At 36.5% G+C, this 19556-nt stretch overlaps 1 pseudogene; it reads right to left on the bottom strand.

The window, feature by feature from the left end:
• Nucleotides 1-949: 949 nt before the first annotated feature.
• Nucleotides 950-19275, bottom strand: LOC131176515 (branched-chain-amino-acid aminotransferase 2, chloroplastic-like; annotated as a pseudogene).
• Between the last annotated feature and the right edge of the window lie 281 nt (nt 19276-19556).

Genomic DNA, 19556 nt, shown 5'->3' with positions numbered 1-19556 from the left:
ACTTGTTTTTCATAGTTACTTTGTTCAACTGCCTATAGTCAATGCACAGCCTCAAGAATCCATCCTTTTTCTTTACAAATAGTACTGGAGTATCCTAAGGAGAAGTATTCGACCTGATGAATCCCTTATCCACTAATTTCTGCAGCTATTCTTTCAATTTTTTCAACTCTACAAGAGCCATCCTTTAAGGAGGAATAGATATAGGTCTAGTACTAGGCACTAGATCAATTTCAAAATCTATCACCCTTTCAGTTGGTAGACTAGGTCGTTCCTCAACAAACACATCTGGAAACTCTCTTACCATAGGAACTGATTCCAGTTCTCCCCTATTCTCCACAACCTTTCTAACATGGGCTAAAAAATCCTTTTTGGAGCATCTTGCTAGCTTGCTTCGCAGAGATCATCCCCTTTACTGCTAATGTTTAATCTCTCTAGAAAACTACTTATGCCCCATCCTGTCCTCTGAACTTTACTACTTTGTTTCTATAGTCTAAGGTGGCATAAATGGTTGAGAGCCAATCCATTCCCAGATTAATATCAAAATCCATCAATTCTAAGACCACCAAGTCAGCTAGAAAACATTTATCCTCCATCATCATTGGACAGGCTTAACAGATCATCTTTATCATAAAAGAATCACACTTAGGCCCATTGATAAGTAATAGACATTATAGACTCAAAACTACTAAACCCAACCTTAGAACTGTTTCGGGGTTAACAAAAGAATGAGATGCACTAGGATTAATCAAAACATGCACATTAAAACTTCCAATGCATAGGTTACCTGACACCATAGTGTTGAAGGTATTGGCTTCCTGTTGTGTCATGGTAAAGATCCGTGCCAGTGCTATTGAACCCTTTCCTTGAGAGCTTGTTGTACAGGAAGAAGAGCCTCGTCCTCTACCCTATCCCCTTCTTGATGATGGACCCATAAAAGTCTGTCTCACTGCTAGTTGAGCCACACTGCCTGACCCAGTCTTTCATTGTGAAGCCACCCTGTCCATGTTAGGACACTCCCTACACATGTGCCCCTCATGTCCACATTTGTAACATTGGGAAGTTCCAAACCTATAAACTCCTCGATGAGGCTTCCCACATCTGATACAATTAAAGGTATCTGAACTCGAACTAGAGTCGCATCCCATCCCAAGGCTTGACTTGATTCCGTTCCAGAACTTATTCTTCTTTTACTTCTTTCTAAACTTCCTTCCTTTATCTTTCTTAGTTCTAGAGGAAAAAAATAGTATGGGTTAGGTGATCAAACCTCCCTACATAAGTAGCTTTAAGAATTGCATATTGCTCAGCTTTTGTACTTTTCAGCTTTAGACTCTCTTCAATGATAGCCCCAGTCTCCATCTTTCTTACAGCATCTACTATAGAATAGAAGCTGTAGGTTTCTGCGACCAAAATCAATAAGAAGTATCTGGAGTGCAACCTCTGAATATACCTTTTCACATTCTTCTTATCTATATTATACTTCTACCCCACATATTGCAAAAGCTTAACAAAGTTGGCTGTATGCTTTCCACGCTTATATTAGCAGTTCATCTCAACTGTTCAAACTCTACTACCTTTAGTTCTCTAGAGCTTTTTAGAAAAGCCCAATTTGTAAACTCTGTTTTAAACTGAGACTAGGTCATACTATCAACCCTATCTTCAACATAGGACTCATACCATTCCTTTGCCTTCTTACATTTTAAAGTAAAGCCAGCCATCGGTATCACACCTTACTCCTTTGTAAGATATGACATATTCTCCTAGTATACCTAATGAATTATTGAACTTCACCTACCGATAACCCATTAAATATACTACAAGGGATTTTAACTTATCAAATTCATTTCTAAGTTTAGCATGGTGATAAAAGAATTATTAAAGAGGCTTTGATTCAAGTATAAGCCATAAAATTTATTTAAGAAGAAATAGGAATTTTTAAAACTTTTACAGAAAATTCGTGTGGTAACGACTATAAATACACAAAACTAGTTCTTCCAAACCTGTTAAAAATCAATCCGTAAAAATATATTATGCACAAACTGAATTCAATTAAGCTCAAATCATTTCCTATCATTCAACCAACATCAAGAAAATATACTTATTTCATTTACAAATCAAAAGAAATATTCATATACAAATTTACAACTCAAAAGATATCAAAACATCATTACAATTTTGTTTATACAACTGCTCATTGTCTTTTATATACATATGGGCTAATTTACATCAAAATGAATCTGCAAAGGGCACAGCTAATATACTCGAAAATAATCGAAACACAGCTACAAACAGCTCACTCTACTACTTTGCCTTTCTTTTTACCCACGACAGCATAAATAAGCTATCATTGAGTATATCACTCAGTGGTGCACAACTATAATTTTTAAACTCAATATAAAATATGCTTATGTAAGGCATAGCCAAAATTTTGAAATATCCAAATTTCCATAATTTATAAAACCAATATCAATATTTTCAATCATATAAATCAATTGTTTTAATAACATTTTATCAAAGCAATTGCAAATAAAGGTGTTGCCAACAATTCACACAGTTAAGGCTATGACACAAAATTTCACGATCAATGTCATGTTGTACATCAAGATAAAGCAATCTACAACCTCACTAACCGAAATTAATGAGGGAGGTGGCTAGCTAGCAATATGAGTACTCATCCGAACTCAACCTCAACTGGCGAGCCACAGAGGGAGGAACACAATATCAAGGCTAGCAAGCAATATGAGTACTCATCCAAACTCAACCTCAACTGGAGAGCCAGAGAGGAAGGAACACAATATCAATTTCACCTCATATAATGAGGGACACAAATCAAATTACCATGCCAACTGTGGTTTCAAAACAAATTCAAATAATTTTATTCCAAGAATCACATTGCAAATCAAATAATCACATTTTATTCATCGAATTCCCCTTATAGGGTTGGCAGCATATAATTTCTCAAAACACTTCTAAAAGCATTCAAAACCGGCTCACCCCCTTGCTACAGTAAAATTGATAGCCAACATCTGCCTTTCCACAATCATAAATTCATTTCATAATTTAAAGTTTTCAAATGCAAAGGAAAATCGTAACTCATTCAAATCAATTACAAATTTAAAAACATAGAAAAAGGTTAGTTGTGCACAAACCTTCAATGAATCTCCTTTTTCTTTACTTAATTCTCCTTGTCCTTCAAAGCCTCTATTTCTACTGAAAATACACAAGTAGAATGTCTCAATAATTATCCCAACTATTGCCAATAACTAGTTAAATAAATGTCTAATGAATCCCTGAGTTAACTTTGCAATTTTAATGAGTTTTGGGTTCTGGATAGTTTTGTACCCTGACTTTTGATCTCAATTTTAACCTAGTTCAAATCATAATTTGATGAGATGTTCTTCATAAAAATTGTTCCTTTATGTCTTACTTTTATTTTTCTTTTTTGAATCACTTAATTTGGAGTTTTGGATCTCAAGCTATAGAAAAATTACTAAACATTATTCTGGGTGCCATATCCTGAAATTCTAGATTTTCTAAGTTTATACCTTAAAATTGCATTCTATATTTGGGCATCTTAAGCTCATAATTTGGCCCTAGTTCCTAAAATAATGTTTTAGGGCTTTGTCATAGGTTTCAAAATCAATTTGAATCACTTCAATTGGAGTTTTGTAAAGGAAGTTATGGCCTAATAACCATTCAAAGGTCACAGGACAATTTTGTTGAAGTGTAGGATTTCCAGATTTGGCATTCTTGAATTTCCTCAACATTTTCCCTATGTTGCCCTATAAATTGGGCTCTAGTCAAAACATGAAGTTTTAGTTCTATATCTTATGAGAATTTTGGCTATGAAATTACTACATTTGCAGTTTTGTAGCTCAAGTTATGGCAATTTTGCCAAAATTGGTCGGATAGCTAATTGTTCAGGGTTTCTAGGTTAGTCCAGAATTAGGACAGGTTTGTTGGACTAAATTTTTCTAGCAATTTGATCATGTTAAGGTCATAATTAGGTTTCCTGATCTCCAGGTAAATTGTTCTCCTATGTCTCAAGTTTCCATAGGTTCAAGAATCACCTAAATTGGAGTTTTCTAGGGTGAGTTATGCTTAATTGAATAAGTACTATTTATATGGTCATTTTCTCCAAATCTAGATTTGGTAACTCGGATTCAAGCCTAATTTGAGGTAACTTATGATCATTTTCTGGGCAGAGTGTCTTCATGAAAATTTTAACATTATGTCTTAAGTTTCATTTTCAATTATTTTCACACCAATTAGAGTTGTGTAGCTCAACTTATAAGCTTTTAAGTGTGTTGGACTCAAGTGTCCAGAATTCCAGACCTAATGCACCACATCCAATTCATCACTTCCCTCACCAAAACAATGTCAATTCACACTCAAGACACTTTAAATGACCATAATTTGTTATTATAAACACTAATTGTACTTCATATAATAAAAACCCTAATTTCACCAAAACCCTAATTGCTAAACTTAAATTTCAACAAATCCAATCAATTCCAAACATATAAATTATACATACATCTCCATGCAACACAAAAATCAAGTTTAATTAAGCTAAAACATCAGAACCCTATCCTTCACAAGGCTGGTCGAAATTCATGGTCTTCCATTCATGCATGATTCTTCAATTTCTCATGTTATTTCTACTCAATTAAACCTAAATTCAAGTAATATACCTATAGCTAAGCTTGAAAGTTAACTTACCTTAATTGGCAAATCTTGTATCTTCAAATTCTTCAATTTTTTTTCTTCAATTCATTGATTCCAATCTTCAAAATAAGGTTTATTTTCACTTTTCCTCTTGATAAACTATAGGATTTATGAGGGAAATGGAGATCTCAAAAGCTTAAAATGGGTTGATAATGAAGGGAGGGAGAAGAGAGAGCATGGCCGGCCAAGAGGGAGAGAAGAAGATGATAGATTTTTTTTTTTTTTACTTTTAATTATTCCTTGTCTTCTTATATAGATATTTTTCCCATAATTTAATTAATTTAAATTATAATTTTATTTGTGTCATGATGATGTCATTGTGATGTCATAATTGGAAAATTTTAGTTTCCTAATCCTTTTGTTTTTCTTTTCTTCCTTTCCATACACTTATTCATATTTTTAATTCATTTTCAATATTTTAATATCACTCATTTTAATGGACATTTAGGTGAAAAGTCAATTCTTGGAATGAATCGACCAAAATATCCCTCATCAGATTATAGTCCATCTTTTTTCCATAGTACCCAATGAGTCCTTAAGTTTTGATTCACTTAATTGTATTTCTTTCCTTTTTATTTCTTTGATTTCCAAATTCCCAATAATTTCTAATTAATTCCCTCATTAAGGTCTCCATATGGCGCCACAAGAATATAGGATAGCAACTGATCTTACAGCCGCTTCCTGTATCGGTCACCCATCGCCGGGACCTCAGCTCATTTAACCTATTTGTACTTCGTTTCTTTTATTTACTTCCAATCTCATTTAATCTTTATCAATTTTATTTATGGCTTTTCTATTTGATTTAGGTATAGCTCCAGACATTCTAAATGTCTGAACAGGCATTAATCACTGGAACAGTAGAATGTAAGGAACTACTTAATATGGGGGGGTTACAATTCTCCCCTCCTTAAAAGAAATTTGATCCCGAAATTTACTTGGTCTCAGTCTCTGAATAGCTGTGGGTACTGTCTCCTCATGTCCTCTTCACATTCCCATGTAGCTTTCTAGCTCGAATGATGGTTCCACAGCACTTTAACTAGTGGTATCTGCTTATTCCTCAGCTTTTTTACCTCATATGCTAAGATGTTTATGGGCTCTTTATCATAGGTTAGGTCTGAGTTTACTTCAATCTCTTCTACTGGTAAGACATGAGATGGGTCTGATTTGTCCCACCTTAACATGGAGACATGGAAGATATTATGAATCTTTTCCAACTCCGGAGGCAATGCAAGTCTGCATGCTAACGGACCCACTCTTTCCAGAACCTCATATAGTCTGATAAAGCGAGGACTTAGTTTCCACTTTCTGCCAAATCTTACAAGAGTTGACTATAGCTTTTAAGATGTAGAGCGAGCATTTATTCTGCATTTAATTCGGGCATTTTATAAAGTTACAGTTTTAGTTTCAATAAAATTATTTAATTTTGGTTTTAAATAAAAGGCTTGATATAGCCATTAAGGTATAAGTTTGCCCAAAGAGGTATCGACAAGCTACTTAAGGTATAAGTCCATCCAAAAAGGCATTGAGAAGCTACTTAGGCATAAGTCTGACATAAAGACATTGACAAGCCACCTAATGCATAAGTCTGCTGAGAGAGACGTCAATAAGCCACCTAAGGCATAAGTCACCGAAGAGACATTAATAAGCCACCTAAGCAAAATTTTGCTTAAAAGGTGTCAACATAGCCATTAAGGCATAAGTCTGCCCAAAGAGACATTAACAAGCCACCTAAGGCATAAGTGGCCAAAGAGACATTGACAAGTCATCTAAGGCACAAGTCTACCTAAAGAGGTGTTAAAAAGTCATGCAAGGTATAAGTTTGCCCAAAGAGATGTTAACAAGCCATCCAAAGTACAAATCTACCCAAAGAGGCATGACAAGCCACCTATGACACAAGTCCACCTAAAGAGGCATCAACAAGCCACTTAAAGCATAAGTTTGCCATTAAGGCATTAGAAAAGCCACTTAACATGACAAAAGTCCACCATATCAAGATGTGAGACCCCTAACCGTAAAGGCAACAAACCACCACTTAAAGATTATTAAGACGAAAGTCCACCACTTCAATATTTTTAAGACAATAATCCACCACTCATTAAGGCAATAGTATGTTAACAAAACTTTTAAGGTACTGATATGCCTAAAATCTCAAAAGGCTTTATGACATGGCCAAAGCACCACCTAACACCGAACCTAAAGATTCATACTTAAGGGGCACTAATGATATGATACCACCCCAAAATACTCGAATAATAAAATCCTAATCTAATACGAATATTATCCACTAGGGATAAACACCATTATTTATGCGGATTCCAAATCCCACTCTAATTGGACTACCTCAAAAATAGGAATTTAATATGATCACACTCCTCATCTAAACAAGAGTTTATTTAATGCTATATAAGGAGCTAAATCATCCATAGTTAGAGATATTGTTCTCTCCTATCAATTATATACTCTATTCAATTCCAATTACTGACTTAAGTATCGAAGAAGTTATCTTAGTTAACCCACTTGGTGTTTTATCTTGTCTTGTAAGTTCATATACCTAGGAAAAATACATAAGCAATATCACTTAGTGAAGCATAATTGCTAATTCTTTTTGCTCCTTTGGCTCCACCATGAAAAGTGCGGTGGTACTTATCATCGACATATAAATTCAATGTTGCCAATCCATTCTGTTTATAAAATGATAGCAACTAAACGAACCCTTCAATTTTAAATGAATGCTAAATTGAAAAAGAATAAGAAAAAACCTACCTTGAAGTAGCTGCTAATAGGGACAACATATAAGATGAATGTGTATTCAAATGATGGTGCCTAACACAATACAAGACCAATACCCGTTAGCAATGGCCTACTATATAATGTCCTTTTCCCTGGAGGAGCAGTCTACTCATAACAAAGCATATAGTTATGGTAGAAAGTGAAACAATATTCTCCATTGTGTCATCAATACTTTGAGCATCATTTCAAAAAGAAAAAAAGAAAGCAAAAGAATCACCCAACGCTTGTTGGCAAGGGAAGTTTGTTTCACTGCATCAAATAATTGATTGATGGAAGGAGAAGGCATGCACATTCTTTCAACACTAATCTTCATTCGGATGGCATTTTGTGTAACATCCTCACTTTAGCTAGTCCATACGTTCTACTGTTCCGATGACCAATATCGGTCTAGACAGCTAGAATATTTGGAATCATAATTAGACTAGAGTGAGGAGTTATAAATAAACCAAATAATGATAAGAAAAATTAAGGAAAATTTTTAGAAATGAAATGCACTAAGTTAAATGAGCCATAGCCCCAGTGATGAGTGACCCTAATGGGAAGTGACGGCGAAGGCCGTTAGTAATCCTAGACCTGGGGAAAACTCCATGAAATAATTTTTGAGATCTCAGAGAAGGATTATTGGGGTCTCAATGACAATAAATTGCTAAGAAAACACAAGGAAAATTTAATCAATCGGTACACACAATTTTAGCTCGTTAAGCCAAACGGAGGGCATTTTGGTCATTTCGTCTTCAGAGATAATTTTTGACCAACCTGCCCATTTAAGTAAGTGAGATTTATGACATAAAATGTTAATTAATATTGATGAAAAATTTATTAAAAATAAGTAAAAGGAGTAAGGAAGAAAAACAAAACAAAAAAAAAAAATGAAATAAAAGTCAAATAATGACATAAGCATGATCTCATTAAAAACTCTCCCACCAATGAGAATTCAATAAACTCATTATAAGAGATAAAGAAGACCAAAATTTACTTCATCTTCCTCTTCCATCCATGGTGGCCGAAATCCCTTCCTAAAGCTCTCCACTATTTTCATTCATTCCAACTTGATTTCCTTAAGTTTTTCACCATAAAACCCATCTTTGTCTTCACAAAAAAATTATCCATACACCTTGGGGAAGCTAAAGACAGCAAAAAGAAGTAGAAAGGAGGAGCTTTTATAAGCTTGAAATTGACTCCATTAAAGGTTAGTGTCCATTCTCTTCCCTCTCTTATTCAATTTATGTTTAAGGCCATGAGATAAGTGGAAATTGTAAGAAAAATAGAATAAAATTTATGTGTATTCATCCCTACAATTTCGGCAGCTTAGGGATGGTTAGGGTTTGATGAATTTCCTTGAAACAAAGTGTATGTGAGCTGCCCTTGACATGAGTTGAGTGATTGAACAATTAAGTGCAAGTGTAATGGATGAATGGAACTTGAAAACTTAGAGACTTGAACAAAATTAGGGTTTGCTCATATAATGGTATATGAACATTGTAATGGTCAATTAGTGACCATTTGACTATATGTGAGGAGGAATTGAAGTGATTTAGGATAATGGAATTGAGGTTAGGCATGCTGCCCTTGGTGACCTGCAGGACTTGGTGTGAGTCCAGCAGGTTTGGGCAGCTATAACTGGAGTTGTGTAGGGTCAATTAGTGAAAGGCCGATTGGGCATGAAACTAGACACATAATGGCACAACTTTGGTGAAGAAACCCTACCTAGAAAACCAAATCAAGTTGACCTAAAAACTACCCTAATCCGGGTGACCAACATGCTGTGCTTGGAAAATGACCAAATGAATAGTATTTGTTCAAACAGTCATAACTCAATGTAGAAAAGTTCAATTGACCTGAAATTTTACTAGTGGAAATTTGAGACATAACCCTAAAACTTTCATGAAGAAAACAAACCCAAATTTTGACCATAACATGTTCAAAAACTGACCTGTAGTCAGTGTACAAAAAACTACAGAATGGATTCTGTCTAGAAATTCTGGAAAAATTACAATTCAGCTAGTTATGGTGTTTAGGCCATAACTTGAGCTATAAAACTCTAAATAAAGTGATTAAAAAAAAAATGTAACTAGACACAATAAGGAGCAATTTTGATGAAGAACATTTGGTCAAATTCTCACTGTAGAATGGCCTAATGGAATAGTGAACTCTAACACTCAAAACTGAAATTTTTGAATTATTCTCCATTGGTTTTAAGTATGGTTTGGCAACTAATGCCAACAATTTTGTAAACCAAAATGTGGTATTTTGGTGAACTTAGATTCAACAAATCTATTATAAATTAAAAAGTCAACCTTTGAGTGAAATTAGTCAAGTGAATAGTGACCTCTATATTATAAAAAATAAATAATTTAATCATTAACTGTGTAAATGCCCTAGTATGCCTAGAATGATTGGTTTGGATAGGTTAGCATGCCAATAGGGTTCAGTTAGCAGTGCTGCACATGGCATTATGCCATTCTATGATTTTATGGCTTTTAGCCATTCTAATATCAGTGCGATACTTGGCCTTGTGTCCAATGTTTACTACAGCTTATTAGCTGTTCTGTTGTACACCGGGAGACACAATGTGACTGATGGTGTCATGGCCCGAGATACTTGATACCCAGTGCCACTTTACCCGTTTATCCAGTTCAGTTGACTAGTATAGGTTACTTGGGCAATCTAAATAAATCTTACCAAATTTTAATCAAATAATACTAGAATAATTGCTAGGAACTTAATCTACAAAAATGTCAGCATACATTCTGCACATTTATTTTATTTTAGCTATTTTATTTTATATTGGCACCACTAAGCAGAATTGCTTAGCACGTCGCTTTTGCCATGCGCAGGTACTGGAGACATAGCTGGGGAGTCCAGCAGACCTTAGACCGGGTGATTGTCAGATCTGCACAGAGTCCAAAGTCACCTCATATCTGCAGCACCTCATATCTGCAGTGCACTTGGTAGGATATTAGGATTTTGGGTTGTATTTTGTACTTTGCATTTTGTACTAGTTTTTTGTTGTAATTACAAACTCATGAAATCATATGATAATGTAAATATATAAAATTTCATGTTATTATAATTATCAGTATATTTTGTTGAAAAAAATAAAATGTTGAGGAGTTATTCATGAAATTAATTCAAATTGTGATGTGAACAAAAATTTTGAAATTTGTGATGAGAATTGGAGATTGAGTTGATATGTATGTATATTGGAGTTCTGGATTTGAAAACCATATTGGAAGTGTTTTAACAGGTTCAGAAGAACTATTTTTTTTTTTCAATTTATAGCTGGCACTCTGCTGGATTTTCTATAGAAATTTATGGAAAAATTCAGATAAATCAAAGTTGTAAATAAATGATATAATTGGTAAAATTTAGCACTTGGTGAATAATAAATAAATTAAGAAGGATAACTTGTTATGAAATAAGATATGGTGTTCCGGCACACTGTGTGGCATATCTTGCTTGGCTACACTGTAGACGGGTAAGGGGTGTCACATTTAGTGGTATCAGAGCATCGGTTTAGGCGTTTCTGGGCCTAGATAGAGTGCATACCATTGCATTGCATTTGTAAGTGTTGAGGTGACACTGATGCAGATCTGTTTGTTTTCTTATTTTGATTAGGATATTGATCGTGCTTCTCAAAGAGCAGTTGATGAAGAGGTGGAGAGTCATGCTCCACCAAGGGCTGAATCAGGAGGCAGGAGAGAAACTGCTCCACCAGCAGCTGAGGCACCTGCCCAACCTCGGTTTGCATTACTTTAGCAAATGACTAAATTTTACCGACAAATGATGGGTGCAATTCCACCACCATAACCACAGCCACAACCTCCACCACCACTACAGAAGTCCCATCTAGAAAAACTACGAAAACATGGGGCTGTAGATTTCTTTGGGAATAAGGAGGATGACCCCATGACAACTGAAAATTGGTTGGATAGAACTGTAAGAGTGTTGAAACAACTTCATTGCACCCCCGAGCAGAACCTGGAGGGTGCTGTGTCCCTACTTCAAGATGATGCATACCAGTGGTGGGACACAGTATCCAGTAAGGTTCAACCAGATCAGATTACCTGGGATTTCTTCCTCACAAAGTTCAGGAAGAAGTATGTTAGTAAAGTGTATCTAAAAGAGAGAAGAAGGGAATTTATCGGCCTGAGACAGAGGCAGCTATCAGTGGTAGAATATGAGCGTGAATTTATCAGACTGAGCCAGTATGGGAGGGAGATAGTCCCTACAGAGGCTGAGAGGTGCAGAAGGTTTGAAGAAGGGCTAAATGACAATATCAAGGTCATGATAACAGTATTGGAGATTACGGATTTTGCCAAATTAGTTGATGCTGCATTGAAAGTGGAAAGAGTCAGAATAAATGAGCAAAATAGAAGGGAAAGACATCAGAAGAGGGGTCCAGGTTAGTCCAGTTCATTCTCTGCACCCAGTAAGAAGTTTAAGGGTCCTCCTGCTCAGAGTTCGAGTCAGCCTCAAGGTCAGGGTCAGTCCTAAGGGCCCAGACCACAGTTCACACCTAGGAGAGGTCAGTCCACACCATCAGTGGGCAGCTCTCCAGGAACGGTGTTCAGGGGATCAGCCCCAGCATCATTTGCCTGTCCATACTATCAGAAGTGGCATAAAGGGGACTATTGGCGAGTGATTGGTGCTTGCTTACGTTATGGGTCTATAGAACATCAGATAAAAAATTGTCCGAAGAGGACTACTACAGTTGCCCCAACACAAGCAGATAGGCCTACCCCTGCACCTCAAAGGGGTGGGAAGTCCAGAACTGAGACAATTTGGTCCATCCTCAAGCTCGCATGTCACGATCGAGAGGCCAGAGGCCAGAGTACCAGCCAGAGCTTATGCCATTAGAGCCCAGGAGGAGCAAGATGCCCCAGATGTTATCAGGGGTACATTCTTCCTCTACACTTTACCTGTGCATGCATTGGTGGATCCAGGATCTACCATTCATATATCTGTATCAAGCTACCCGTAGAGAAGGGAGTTTCAGTAGAGGAGAGTGACCAAGACATTCTAGTCACAAATCCGCTAGGCCACAGTGTAGTAGTGAATAAGGTGTATAAAGGTTGCCTATTGAGGATTCAGGGGTATGAATTCTCGGCAAACCTAATTGAATTACCTTTCCACGAGTTTGACGTGATTTTGGGAATGGACTGGTTATCACGTTATCAGGCAATAGTTGATTGTAAATTGAAGAGGATTTCTCTGAAAACTCCTGAGGGTAATGAGATTTTAGTTGTTGGTGAAAGGACAGATTTTCTGTCCAATGTCATCTCAGCCACAGTTGCAAGAAGATTGATGAGAAAAGGCTGTGAAGCCTACTTAGCACACGTTGTTGATACTAGGCAGGCTAAGCCAAACCTGTGTGATATACCCACAGTAAGAGACTTCCCAGATGTGTTTCCTGAAGAATTGCCTGGTTTACCACCAGAAAGGGAAGTCGAATTTGCTATTGAGGTAATGCCGGGTACAGCACCAATTTCTATTGCTCCTTATAGGATGGCACCCACTGAATTGAAGGAGCTGAAAATTCAGTTGTAGGAGTTACTCTATAAGGGGTTCATATGCCCCAGTGTGTCACCATGGGGAGCTCCGGTGCTGTTTGTGAAGAAGAAGGATGGAACCTTAAGATTGTGCATTGATTACCAGCAGTTAAATAAAGTAACTGTGAAGAATAAATATCCGTTGCTCAGAATTGACGATCTGTTTGATCAGTTGAAGGGAGCTGGTGTATTTTCAAAAATTGATCTCAGATAAGGGTATCATCAGCTGAGGGTAAAGGATGCAGATGTGTCAAAAACTGCATTCAGAACTCGGTATGGGCATTATGAATTCCTAGTGATGCCGTTTGGATTAACAAATGCACCAGCAGCATTCATGGACCTTATGAACTGTATCTTCCATCCATATCTAGATCGGTTTGTAGTGGTCTTCATTGATGACATCCTAGTGTATTCTAAGACCAGGGAAGAACACGATGAACATTTGAGGATTGTTCTGCAAACCCTACGAGAAAAGAAGCTGTATGCTAAGTTGTCCAAGTGTGACTTCTGGATGAGTGAGATCTCCTTCCTTGGACACATAGTATCAGTTGAGGGGATTAGAGTGGATCCCAAGAAGATAGAAGCAGTGATGGAATGGAAGCCTCCTAGAAATACAACTGAGGTCAGAAGTTTCTTGGGGCTAGCTGGGTATTATAGAAGATTTGTGAAGGGGTTCTCTCTCATAGCTACTCCAATGACCAAGTTGTTACACAATAATGTGAAATTTGGCTGGAACGACAAGTGCCAAGCCAGTTTTGAGAGGCTGAAGGCTATGTTGACAGAGGCACCAGTGTTAACACAGCCAGTGACGGGAAAGGACTTTGTGGTCTACAGTGATGCCTCGCATAATGGGTTAGGGTGTGTATTGATGCAAGAGGGAAAAGTGGTCGCCTATGCTTCCAGGTAGTTAAGGCCACATGAACAGAATTACCCTACTCATGATCTGGAGCTAGTAGCAATTATCTTCGCATTGAAGATATGGAGGCATTATTTGTATGGTGAAAAGTGTTACATCTATACAGACCACAAAAGTCTAAAATATTTGCCAACCCAAAAGGAGCTCAACCTTAGACAGAGGCGATGGATTGAGTTCCTAAAGGACTATGATTGTGTGATAGATTACCACCCTGGGAAGGCAAATGTAGTTGTTGATGCCTTGAGCAGAAAGTCCATCATAGCTTTAAGATCACTAAATGCCCGTCTGTCTTTTGCTTAAGATGGAGCTATTTTGGCCGAGTTACAAGTGAGGCCAAACCTACTACAGCAGATACAAGATGGGCAGAAGGCAGATGAAAAATTAATGGCTATTATGGGAAAAATCTCAGAGGGGAAGGAAACTGATTATGAGGTGAAAGTAAATGGGTGTCTGTACTACAAAGGAAGAGTGTGTGTACCAGATGATGGGGAATTGAAGACTAGTATTCTGAAAAAAGCACACACCAGTGTTTATGCTATGCACCCAGGAAGCACAAAAATGTATAATGATCTGAAGCCTCATTATTGGTAGCCCGGTATAAAGAAGGATATAGCTGGCTATGTTACTAGGTGCTTGACATGTCAGTAAGTTAAAGTAGAACATTAAGTTCCATCAGGATTGCTACAGCCTATAAGCATACCTAAATGGAAATGGGGCCGGGTCACCATGGATTTTGTTAGTGGTCTACCTTTCACCCAGAAGAAGCATGATGCAATATGGGTGATAGTGGATAGATTGACGAAGTCAGCACATTTTCTGCCAGTTAGGACTGACTACTCACTGGAGAAGTTAGCAGAGTTGTATATCAGTGAGATAGTTAGACTGCACGGAATCCCACTTTCCATCATATCTGATCGAGACCCAAGGTTTACATCGAGATTTTGGAAGAAGTTGCAAGAAGCCTTGGGCACACAACTCCACTTTAGCATGGCTTTTCATCCTCAGACGGATGGACAGTCGGAACGAGTAATCCAGGTAAACTTAAAAACCAATTGAATTCTTATAAATAATAAATTGAAATGATAGTAACAATGTGAATTATGTGATAGATCCTTGAGGATATGCTAAGGAGTTGTGTCATTGAGTTTGAGGGGAGTTGGGATAGATATCTCCCACTGGCAGAATTCGCATATAACAATAGCTACCAAGCTAGCATTCAAATGGCCCCGTATGAAGCACTGTATGGGAGGAAGTGTAGAACCCCAGTATGTTGGACTGAATTGGGCGAGGATAAGCTGGTAGGGCCAGACCTGGTGAAACAGACTGAGGAGAAAGTAAAGATAATCAAAGCTAATTTGAAGATTGCCTCAGATAGACAGAAATCATATGCCGACTTGAAGAGAAAAGAGATAGAGTATGCAGTTAGTGACAAAGTATTTCTCAAAGTCTCACCATGGAAGAAAGTACAGAGGTTTGGAAGGAAGGGTAAGTTAAGTCCTAGGTTCATTGGCCCATATGAAGCTATTGAACGTGTGGGACCAGTGGCCTATCAGCTAGCTTTATCACCAGAACTGGATAAGATCCATAATGTATTCCATATTTCTATGCTAAGAAGATACCGCTCAAACCCTTCACATGTCATCTCCATGGAAGAGATTGAAATTTAACTAGACTTGACATATGCAGAAGAACCCCCACGAATTCTGGCTCGAGAAGTGAAGGAACTGAGAAATAAACAAATTCCACTGGTGAAAGTACTTTGGAGGCACCACAATACCGAGGAGGCAACTTGGGAAAATGAAGAAACGATGAGGCGATAGTTCCCTCAACTGTTTACATCAGGTAAATTTTGGGGATGAAATTTTTATTAGAAGGGAAGAGCTGTAACATCCTCACTTTAGCTAGTCCATACGTTCTACTATTCCGGTGACCAATGTCGGTCCAGATAGCTAGAATATTTGGAGTCATAATTAGACTAGAGTGAGGAGCTATAAATAAACCAAATAATGATAAGAAAAATTAAGGAAAATTTTTAGAAATGAAATGCACTAAGGTTAAATGAGCCGTAGCCCTAGTGATGAGTGACCCTAATGGGAAGTGACGGCGAAGGCCGTTAGTAATCCTAGACCTAGGGAAAACTCTATGAAATAATTTTTGAGATCTCAGAGAAGGATTATTGGGGTCTCAATGACAATAAATTGCTAAGAAAATACTAGGAAAATTTAATCAATCGGTACACACAATTTTAGCTCATTAAGCCAAATGGAGGGCATTTTGGTCATTTCATCTTCAGAGATGATTTTTGACCAATCTGTCCATTTAAGTAAGTGAGATTTATGACATAAAATGTGAATTAATATTGATGAAAAATTTATTAAAAATAAGTAAAAGGAGTAAGGAAGAAAAACAAAACAAAAAAAAATAATGAAATAAAAGTCAAATAATGACATAAGCATGATCTCATTAAAAACTCTCCCACCAATGAGAATTAAATAAACTCATTATAAGAGATAAAGAAGACCAAAATTTACTTCATCTTCCTCTTCCATCCATGGTGGCCGAAATCCCTTCCTAAAGCTCTCTACTATTTTCATTCATTCAAACTTAATTTACTTAAGTTTTTCACCATGAAACCCATCTTTGTCTTCATAAAAAATTATCCATACACCTTAGGCAAGCTAAAGAAAATAAAAAGAAGTAGAAAGGAGGAGCTTTTACAAGCTTGAAATTGACTCCATTAAAGGTTAGTGTCCAATCTCTTCCCTCTCTTATTCAATTCATGTTTAAGGCCATGAGATAAGTGGAAATTGTAAGAAAAATAGAATAAAATTTATGTGTATTCATCCCTACAATTTCGGCAGCTTAGGGATGGTTAGTGTTTGATGAATTTCCTTGAAACAAAGTGGATGTGAGCTGCCCTTGACATGAGTTGAGTGATTGAACAATTAAGTGCGAGTGTAATGCATGAATGGAACTTGAAAATTTGGAGACTTGAACAAAATTAGGATTTTCTCATGTAATGGTATATGAACATTATAATGGTCAATTAGTGACCATTTGACTATATGTGAGAAGGAATTGAAGTGATTTAGGGCAATGGAATTGAGGTTAGGCATGCTGCCCTTGGTGACCTGTAGGATTGGGTGTGAGTCTAGCAGGTTTGGGTAGGTATAACTGGAGTTGTGTAGGTTTAATTGGTGCTAGACTAATTGGGCATGAAACTAGACACATAATGGCACAACTTTGGTGAAGAAACCCTACCCAGAAAACCAAACCAAGTTGACCTAAAAACTACCCTAATCTGGGTGACCAACATGCTATCCCTGAAAAATGACCAAATGAACAGTGTTTGTTAAAATGATCATAACTCAATGTAGAAAAGTTCAATTGACTTGAAATTTTACCAGTGGAAAGCTGAGACATAGCTCTAAAATTTTCATGAAGAAAACAAACCTGAATTTTGACCATAACATGTTCAAAAACTGACCTGTATAAAAAACTACAGAATGGATTCTGCCCAGAAATTCTGGAAAAATTGCAATCCAGCCAGTTATGGTGTTTAGGCCATAACTTAAGCTACAAAACTCCAAATAGAGTAATTCAAAAAAATAAATGTAACTAGATACAATAAGGAACAATTTTGATGAAGAATATTTGGCCAAATTCTCACTATAGAATGGCCTAATGGAACAGTGAACTCTAACACTCAAAACTGAAAATTTTGAATTATTCTCCATTGGTTTTAAGTATGGTTTGGCATCTAATGCCAATACTTTTGTAAACCAAAATGTGGTATTTTGGTGAACTTAGGTTCAACAAATCTATTATAAATTAAAAAGTCAACCTTTGAGTGAAATTAGTCAAGTGAATAGTGACCTCTACATTATAAAAAATAAATAATTGAATCATTAACTGTGTAAAATGCCCTAGTATGCCTAGAATAATTAGTTTGGATAGGTTGGCATGCCAGTAGGGTTTAATTAGCACTATTGCACATGGCATTATGCCATTCAATGATTTTATGGCTTTAGCCATTCTGATATCAGTGTGATACTTGGCCTTGTGCCCAATGTTTACTACAGCTTATTAGCTGTTTTGTTGTACACCGGGAGACACAATATGACCGATGGTGTGATGGCCCGAGGTACTTGATACCCAGTGTCAGTTTACTCGTTTATCCAGTCCAGTCGACTAGTATAGGTTACTTGGGCAATCTAAATAAATCTTACCAAATTTTAATCAAATAATACTACAATAATTGCCAAGAACTTAGTCTACAAAAATGTCAGCATACATTCTGCACATTCATTTTATTTTAACTATTTTATTTTATATTGGCACCACTAAGCAGAATTGCTTAGCACGTCACTTTGGCCACGCGCAGGTACTGGAGACATAGCTGGGGAGTCCAGCAGACCTCAGACCGGGTGATTGTCAAATCTGCACAGAGTCCAGAGTCACCTCATATCTGCAGTGCACTTGGTAGGATATTAGGAATTTGGGTTGTATTTTGTACTTTGCATTTTGTATTAGTTTTTTATTGTAATTACAAACTCATGAAATCATATGATAATGTAAATATATAAAATTTCATATTATTGTAATTATCAGTATATTTTGTTAAAAAAAATAAAATGTTGAGGAGTTATTCATGAAATTAATTCAAATTGTGATGTGAACAAAAATTTTGAAATTTGTGATGAGAATTGGAGATTGAGTTGATATGTATGTATATTGGAGTTCTGGATTTGAAAACCATATTGGAAGTATTTTAACAGGTTCAGAAGAATTGTTTTTTTTTTTTCAATTTGCAGCCGGCACTCTGCCGGATTTTCTATAGAAATTTATGGAAAAATTCAGATAAATCAAAGTTGTAAATAAATGATATAATTGGTAAAATTTAGCACTTGGTGAATAATAAATAAATTAAGAAGGATAACTTGTTATGAAATAAGATATGGTGTTCCGGCACACTGTGTGGCATATCTTGCTCGGCTACACTACAGACGGATAAGGGGTGTCACATTTTGATACGGACGGAAATAGAAGAAGGCCTCTATCTCTTTTTCTATATGATTTTGTGCCTCCAAAGACTCCCTAAATAGTTTTGTAGGTAAACAATATTAGGAATTTCCATGTTTTAGTAACTTGAATTTATGAAAATTGGAATCAAAAGCAATTTGGTTGTCCATAATTTAGGACTCTTGCAGAATGGCTTAATTTAATGTTTCCATAGTGACTTAGCTGTCCTTGTTCAAATTTCCCATCCTTAAAACATTTCATCATGTACATGTAATCAATTGGCAAGAGACCAAATCCAAGATTATCTCAATCTAAATCAGCATATTCACTATTACTGAGATCATTAATAGTTCTTGGAGGTTTAAAGAAAGCAAATCAAGCATCTTAAAAACAAAGAACAAACAGGGCAATGGCTAGGAGGATAATTTCGTATGCAGCAACATATGTAATTAAGAGATCGGGAGAGAGTCCTTACCCGAATTCTCTTAGCTAAAGTTCTAATAAAAATATTTTAAGAGATCGAGAGAGAGTCTTTACCCGAATTCTCTTAG

The sequence above is a fragment of the Hevea brasiliensis genome, unplaced genomic scaffold (genome assembly GCF_030052815.1).
Source record: "Hevea brasiliensis isolate MT/VB/25A 57/8 unplaced genomic scaffold, ASM3005281v1 Scaf149, whole genome shotgun sequence".
Lineage (NCBI taxonomy): Eukaryota > Viridiplantae > Streptophyta > Magnoliopsida > Malpighiales > Euphorbiaceae > Hevea > Hevea brasiliensis.
The sequence above is the reverse complement of the archived record's forward strand: the minus strand, read 5'-3'. Positions and strand labels throughout refer to the sequence as shown.